At 36.3% G+C, this 8609-nt stretch overlaps 1 long non-coding RNA gene across 1 annotated transcript in view; it reads right to left on the reverse strand.

Moving 5' to 3' along the window:
• The window catches only part of LOC147841176 (uncharacterized), an 84765-nt gene that overhangs the window by 13994 nt on the left and 62162 nt on the right, over nt 1-8609 (reverse strand). The window lies entirely within an intron of this gene.

Genomic DNA, 8609 nt, shown 5'->3' on the forward strand with positions numbered 1-8609 from the left:
GAGGATCAGTGATGTTTGGGATGCAATATCATGGCATTCCCAAGGCCTAATACTTGTGCTAGATAGGTGCGTCACTGCCAAGAACTATCGAACCATTCTGGATACGCACCCAACAGCTCAAACACGGTGTCCTGTAGGCGGTGCTGTGTATCAGAATAATAATGCACCAATGCACAAATCAAGATTGGCAACAGAGTGGTTTGATGAACATGAAAGTGAAGTTGAACATCTCCCATGGCCTGCACAGTACCCAGAGGTAAATATTATTGAGCCACTTTGGGGTATTTTGGAGGAGTGAGTGAAATCAAGAGTTTTAAAAGAAGGTGTCCCTCAAAATCCCACCCATAACCCTACCCCTTATAGGGAGATGAGCAAATTTGTACTAAAATCTACAAATGAAATCATGCAAATTAACACAAATTAATTAATACAAAAGTTTCAATTTGCCATTAGATTGCATTTGAAATTTATGCTCAAGAATTCTATTTTTTAAGGAGATTTCTGCATATTTGTGCTGCAATAATTCACCTTGATTCATGTGTTTGCATTGACTTTACTCATACAATTAATTCTGCAATCAGTGTGAATCCAGCATAATAAATCAGAGAAACTTTTCAAGTGGTCTCGCAATTTTTCTGTTGCTGCATAAAAAGCACCATAAGCAATATGATGTGTCTGGTTCACTGAAATGGCTTTCAAATAGTTGTAATTTATTTTCAAGTCTCTCATCACTGTGTAAAACCATTGACATTAGAGGAAGTGACTTCAGCGGCAGCAGTTAGTCAGCTCTCTTGAGTTTTCATCTAACAAACAGCCATTCACAGACTCGGACTGTTCAGAGGTCCAAAACAAGCCAATTTGAAACTGGGAAAACCAAGTAATTCTTTCACAAACAGCACAGCATTTCCATCACCAACTCTGAACTCAAATAATCCCTTCTGGTGGGAAGAACTGGAGAGATTCCTTCAAACTCCTGTGTCCACAAGTGCTTTCACAGTGATTATATGGTCACCACAGCTCGGCAAACACGAGGACAATACTCCATTTCTTCCTGAGACCATGTGCTCTCCACATGTGACATCATGTCCACAAAACACAAAAAAGGCTTCATTCAGAAAGCTTGTTGTCTAATAGTGGTCGTTTCACTTAACTGAATGATTGTTCAAATTTAACAAACCATCCACAAGTGTAAGATCTAGGCCTGCGGAAACACGGTTAGCCTCTGTGCAGTCGGTCAATAAAGGGTCAGATGTGCTAGAGAGGAACGTGGCACTGGATCAGGAAGCAGATGTTCACATACAGCTGTATACCTTCAATGCAATGGGCAAAAGTAACTTGGCATCACGCATATTTGTATTTCTCAAACCACTGCAAATAAAGATTGTTTTTTACAATAAAAAAATATTAACAACAAAAAAACTACAACAGTAATTTAAGCCTATTTTTAATTTCAGACTTTGAAAAGATACAAATATTTTCAGATAAATTAGGTGTAGTTTGTTTAATCTTAAAAGCACTGGAATATTTTTTGGTTTCTAGAGTGGTCGGCTTAAAAAAAGTAATTTTGATAGTATGTTTTTTTTTGTATGGGGATGTATATGTGATTGTATATCTGTTTATATACATATTAGCACTGGGTAAAAATGTTTTACATATTAATTAATGTACATATAATATATGTGTGTGTGTACTGTGTACATTTATTATTCCATGCATATATTTGAGAAAATCTGAGATATAATATATATACGTGTAGGATACAAATGATATAAAAATGTAAATATCTATGTAAAAAAATCTTTGTATAGTTTTGTTTCTAAATAAAAGTATTACATATACATAATAAACATATATAATACACACACATATATATATTACAATACACCTTTGTTATATTCATTCGTTCATTTTCTTGTCGGCTTAGTCTCTTTATTAATATGGAGTCGCCACAGCGGAATGAACCGCCAACTTAACTAGCATATGTTTTAAGGAGCGGATGCCCTTCCAGCCACAACCCATCACTGGGAAACATTCACACACACACACTCATTCACACACATACACTACGGACAATTTAGCCTACCCAATTCACCTGTACCACATGTTTTTGGACTGTGGGGGAAACCGGAGCACCCGGAAGAAACCCATGCCAACACGGGGAGAACATGCAAACTCCACACAGAAACATCAACTGACCCAGCCGAGGCTCGAACCAGCGACCTTCTTGCAGAAAAATACAGTCCGCGCCCCGGCATATGGTTTAACAGGGTTGTGCTTATTCTCTTAATGAGTTATGGGTGTGTTTTGAGCATAAAGTGCATTAAAGCAATCAGTCTCATCTCCCATTCCCCTTGAGAGTCAGTTGCATTGCGCCATGGCGCATTTGCTATTTACAGGGCAGACTTTGTAAATGGAAAAAATTAATGCTTCACTAACGAGATAACATTTAAACAGACAATCTGCAGCACGAGGATAAAGAATGAGCCTTCTCCATTCGGCCTCTTAAATAATAATAATAATAATAATAATAATAATTAATAATAATAATAATAATAATTCCTTACATTTATATAGCGCTTTTCTGGGCACTCAAAGCGCTTTACACACAATGGGGGGAATCTCCTCATCCACCACCAGTGTGCAGCATCCACCTGGATGACGCGACGGCAGCCATTTTGCGCCAGACCGCACACCACACACCAGCTGATTGGTGATGGCCATGATGGACAAAGGCCAGTGGGCAGATTTGGCCTGGATGCCAAATCTTTACTTTCTCTTTACTTTTAATGTTAACTCCTTTACTTTTGTGGATAAGACAACAATGTTATATGCACTCCACTAAAGACATCCATTAGCCTACATATTTATTCATTCATTAATTTAGTTTAAGTGCAAAGACTTGTTGTTCGAATTTCCAACAAACGAATAAATGAATAATAATAACAAAGTGTGGTCAAAAACTGAGCTATATCCAAACACATATCCAATTACTGTGCCCCATATGGTGATGCAACTGTCTCTAAAACCTGACATGCTGACAAATCTAAAATAGTTTTTATTAAGACAAATATAAATAATTTAATAAATAATCCAGATAATAATAACATTATACAAATGCAATTTGTCATAAATAAACTGAAAATAATATTGATTATTTTTCTAAAAATCTCAGCTTGAGTTTTAGAGATGCTAAAAGTCATATAGATCTGCATCTGCAACAAATAAATAGTAAGAGAAACCCCTTTAAGATTTTTTTTGTCCGGATCTGCACTGCAGACTGTTACCTACATAGGCAGTTGCCTTCTAAGGCAGCATCTAAACTCATCTGGAAGCTCATAAGATACTGATTTGGAACGCTCTATATAACCAGCAATTCTGTGAACCGCAAAAATAGCACCAGACGCAAAGCTCGCTCAGCCGTAAATTCATTTCCATTTGTTAACAATTTGCTAATATACAAACTAACAAATATACTACTTCATTTAGATTACACGTTTATTTTAAGGTTTAGTTTAATCATCTTTTATGCTCAGTGTATCATTTTCTTCATCATTGATTTTTTTGAGTGTTTACTGCTTCAAAAAATGTATGACGTTTTTATATAGAGTATAAGTTATTCATATTAAATACACATATGATGTATTAAAATACTGTCTAAGTTTAAGGTACATCATATTTTGCTTGTAGTGCATCTCCTTCATCTTAACATGTTTTTACTTCAACTAAAATGTACAATTTTTCCTCTTTTTTTTTTTTTTTTACTTTTGCTTCAAACTACTCATTTTCTGCTTAATAGTTATTAAGGTAGTACTTAAGTTCAGATATTAGGCAGGATTAAGGATGTAAAATACGACCATGCAGAATATGTACTATATACAGTAAGTACTAATAAACAGCCAACACCGTATTAATAAGCAGCTAATAAGCCACTAGTTAGTGAGAATTGGTACCCAAACTAAAATATCTCCCTTTATTCCTTCAGTAAGCATGTGTTTGTTGTTTTAATGGAAGCCTGTGTTGTTCACTACTAAGCTCTCCATATTGAATATCTTAGGAACTGACTTTGCACCTCGAGTATGCAGTATGAAAATGCAGTCTATGCAGGAAGCTCATTATATATAGTGCTTATGCCATTTTCTCTCTCACACTCTTCCACACACCCACATTCACAGGGGTACGACAGACTCTCTGCACCCCCTCCTAATCCCTGTCAAACGTGCGTTCACTGCAGAGCACTATATGTTGCCAAGGAAACCTATTTTAGGCTGAGGGCGAAGTGACAGTACTGTAAGCTCCACAGAGGTCTACACTGCAGCCGCAAAGAGAATCAGCTTGTAAGTCTCTGTTATTTTATATCCAGAATGATTCTATATCACCTCTCAAATTCTGTAATGGTCTCTGCCTAGTAAGTGATGTGCATACAAATGAAAATAGAGTTTTACAGTGCTGCTTTAAAGAGAATCAACATGTAAGTATCTATTTGTCTATATCTATAAAGCATGTTTGCATTTTACCTCTCAGATTCGCTAATGGCCTTTGGTAAACAATGCAGGTACTGTACAAATAAAAACCACACAATAATAAGACCTTATTATTATAGTAAGACCCTATTAATCTCCACAGATGTTTACACTGCAGCTGAAAAGAGAATCAGCTTGTAAGTATCTATCCATTCATCCATCCATCCATCCATCCATCCATCCATATCTATCTATCTATCTATCTATCTATCTATCTATCTATCTATCTATCTATCTATCTATCTATCTATCTATCTATCTATCTATCTATCTATCTGTCCGTCCATCCATCCATCCATCTATCCATCTATCCATCTATCTATCTATCTATCTATCTATCATCTATCTATCTATCTATCTATCTATCTATCTATCTATCTATCTATCTATCTATCTATCTATCTATCTATCTATCTATCTATCTATCATCTATCTATCTATCTATCTATCTATCTATCTATCTATCCATCCGTCTGTCCATCCATCCATCCATCAATCCATCTATCCATCCATCCATCCATCCATCCATCCATCCATCCATCTATCTATCTATCTATCTATCTCCAACATGGTTGAATTTCACCTCTCAGATTTGATAATGGCCTCTGGTAAACAACATCCTAGCTAAACAAATGTAAACAGCACAATAATAAGACCATATTACTAAAGCAAGACTCTATTGTGCTCAACCGAGGTTTACACTACAGCTGTAAATTTGTAAAATACTGTAAAACAGTACAATTCAGTTCATATAGCAGTAATTATTGTAAATCAATTACAGCCAAATACTGTATTTACATTTACGAGACCATTTATCTGGCTGTTTATGTATTTACGATACTGTATGTCTTTACAGTAAAATACAGTAATTTTCAAAGTGCAACTTCAAAATATAGTAATATGCTGCATAGCTGACCTACAGTAAAATTCAGTTCATATTACAGTTCAGTTCGCCAGTAACTTACTGTAAATCAATTTCAGCAAAAATACAGTATTTACACATACATCACCATTTACCTTGCTGTAAAATGTATGCATTTACAACGTTGTATAATTTTACAGTAAAATATACAGTAATTTTTACCATTCAACTTTACAATACAGTAATATGCTGCATAACTGTCCTACATTAAATTTCAGTTCATATTACAGTTCAGGTCGCCAGTAACCTACTGTAAATCAATTACAGCAAAAATGCTGTATTTACATTTACAGCACCATTTATGTTGCTGTATATGTATTTACAGTATATCTTTACTTTAAAATAAAGTAATTTTCAGAAGGCAACTTCAAAATACAGTATGTGCTGCATAACCATTCTACAGTAAAATTCAGCTCATATTACAGTTCAGTTCGCAAGTCACTTACTGTAAGGCAAGGCAAGTTTATTTATATAGCACATTTCATACACAATGGCAATTCAAAGTGCTTTACATAAACAAGAATAAAAGAAACAAGTAAAATAAAAATAAAAACAAATAATAAAAATGCGTAAAAACAAAACAAAACATAAAAACAGGTAAAATGTGATATGAAAGAATGAAGAAGAAGAGAAAAACATGATAGTGCAATCTGTCGGACGCAGCACAGTGCTCATTCAGTAAAGGCACAGCTAAACAGATGTGTGTTCAGTCTTGATTTGAATGTGCCTAATGTTGGAGCACATCTGATCATTTCTGGAAGCTGATTCCAGCAGCGAGGGGCATAGTGGCTAAAAGCCGATTCACCCTGCTTTGACTGAACTCTTGGAACTTCTAGTTTATATGATCCTAATGATCTGAGTGATCTGTTAGGTTTGTATTCAGTGAGCATATCTGTGATGTATTTAGGTCCTAGGCCATTTAGTGATTTATAGACCAGTAATAATACTTTAAAATCTATTCTGAATGTAACTGGCAGCCAGTGTAAAGACCTGAGGACAGGTGTGATGTGCTCTGATTTTCTGGTTCTGGTTAGAATTCTGGCTGCAGCGTTCTGGATGAGCTGCAACTGTCTGACTGTCTTTTTAGGAAGACCAGTGAGGAGTCCATTACAGTAATCCACCCTGCTGCTGATAAAAGCATGAACAAGTTTTTCTAAATCTTCACTAGAAACAAAGCATCTGATTCTTGCTATGTTTTTGGGATGATAGTATGCTGATTTACTGACTGCTTTGACATGACTGTTGAAACTCAGATCTAACTCCAGAGTCACACCAAGATTCTTGACCTTATTTTTTGTCGTTTGACCTTTAGTGCCAAGGTACGCATTTACCTTGAGAACCTCATCTTTGTTTCCAAACACAATCATTTCAGTTTTCTCTTTGTTTAACTGAAGAAAGTTTTGGCACATGCAATTGCTCATTTCATCAATGCATTGGCAGAGGGTGTCAATGGGGCTGTAGTCATTAGGCAGTAAGGCTAGGTAGATCTGAGTGTCATCAGCATAGCTGTGGTAGGAGATTTGGTTCTTTCTCATTATTTGGCTCAGAGGGAGCATGTAAAGGTTGAACAGGAGAGGTGCCAGAATCGACCCTTGTGGGACTCCACACGTCATGGGTGTCCACCTCGACCTATGGTCACCTATACTGACACCTCTACCTTCAAGGTAAGATCTAAACCATTTGAGGACCGTGCCAGACAGCCCAACCCAGTTGTAAATGAATTACAGCAAAATACTGTATTTACATTTACACCACCATTTACCTTGCTCTATATGCATTTACAGTACTGTAAATCTTTACTGTAAAACAGTAATTTTCACAACACAACTTTAAAATACAGTAATATGCTGCATAACTGTCCAACAGTAAACTTCAGTTTATATTACAGTTCAGTTCACCAGTAGCCTACTGTAAATCAATTGCAGCAAAACTACTGCATTTACATTTACAGCATCATTTACCTTGCTGTATAATGTATGCATTTACAGTCTTGTATTTATTTCCTGTAAATTATACAGGCATTTTAACAATGCTCCTTTTAAATACAGTAACATATTGCATAACTTTCCTACCCTAAAATTTAGTTCATATTACAGTTAAATACTGTTTAATTTACAAAAAAACAGTACATTTGTGTATCTAGCAGGATGGTTGCATTTCACCTCTCAGAAATGGTAATGGCATTTTTTTAATGGTAAAAAAAATGTCTTTGCTGTACAAATGAAAAAAGCACAACGACACTCTATTAAGCTCCAAAGAGGTTTACACTGCAACTGAAAAGAGAATCAGCTTGTACGGTAAGTATCTATTTATCTATATATACACACTGTTAACAGTGTCCTGTAGAATCTACAGTAACTTACTGTAAAGAAATTACAGCAAAAATACTATATTTATTTACATTTACAGCAACATTTATCTTGCTGCATTTGTATTTACAATACTGTATGCCTTTACTTTAAAATACAGTCATTTTCACAATGCAACTTGAAAATACAGTAATATGTTGCATAACTGTCCTACAGTAAAATTCAGCTCATATTACAGTTAAATACTATTTTATTTACAACAAACAGTGAACATCTATCTAGCATGGTTGCATTTCACCTCTCAGATTCAGCAATGGTAAATGCTGTGCATACAAATGAAGTAGAGATGCTGAGGTCGGCAGAAACAGAATGCAGAAAGTGAGACCAAAAGCAAATCAGAGGTGGTAAAAGAGTGTGAAAACTGAGATAGAATGAAAAAAAATGTGTGTGAGAGAGAGAGAGAGGAGTGTGAGGAAGAAGGTGGAGAGCGAGAAGATAAAAAAAGGGAGAGGAGGGATGGTGTATTTCTTCCACAGTAGGAGAGATTCCACACACTCTTGGTTTTTGTCGTCCTCCCGTGACTGAGCGCTGTCTGTCTCTCCAGGAAATACTGCCGAAGCTCCGGCGGGTCGGGGTTTCAGAAGACCAGAGAATTGGATTTCAACGCCGCAGACAGGCAGGGACAGGTGCTGCAGGCGGAGAAAGGAGGAGCAAAGCAAAGCAGAGACACGCTGCACCGCTTCAGAGGAAGAATTCTGAAACAGCTGTCCAGCAGACGTCCTGCCTGCGAGAAGCAAACCCTCAAGGGCAGAAAGAGCGAGACAGAGAGGAGAGGGAGAGAGTGAGAGAGAGGAGACC

This window comes from Danio rerio, chromosome 13, assembly GCF_052040795.2.
Source record: "Danio rerio strain M-AB ecotype USA chromosome 13, GRCz13ab, whole genome shotgun sequence".
In the NCBI taxonomy this organism is placed as follows: domain Eukaryota; kingdom Metazoa; phylum Chordata; class Actinopteri; order Cypriniformes; family Danionidae; genus Danio; species Danio rerio.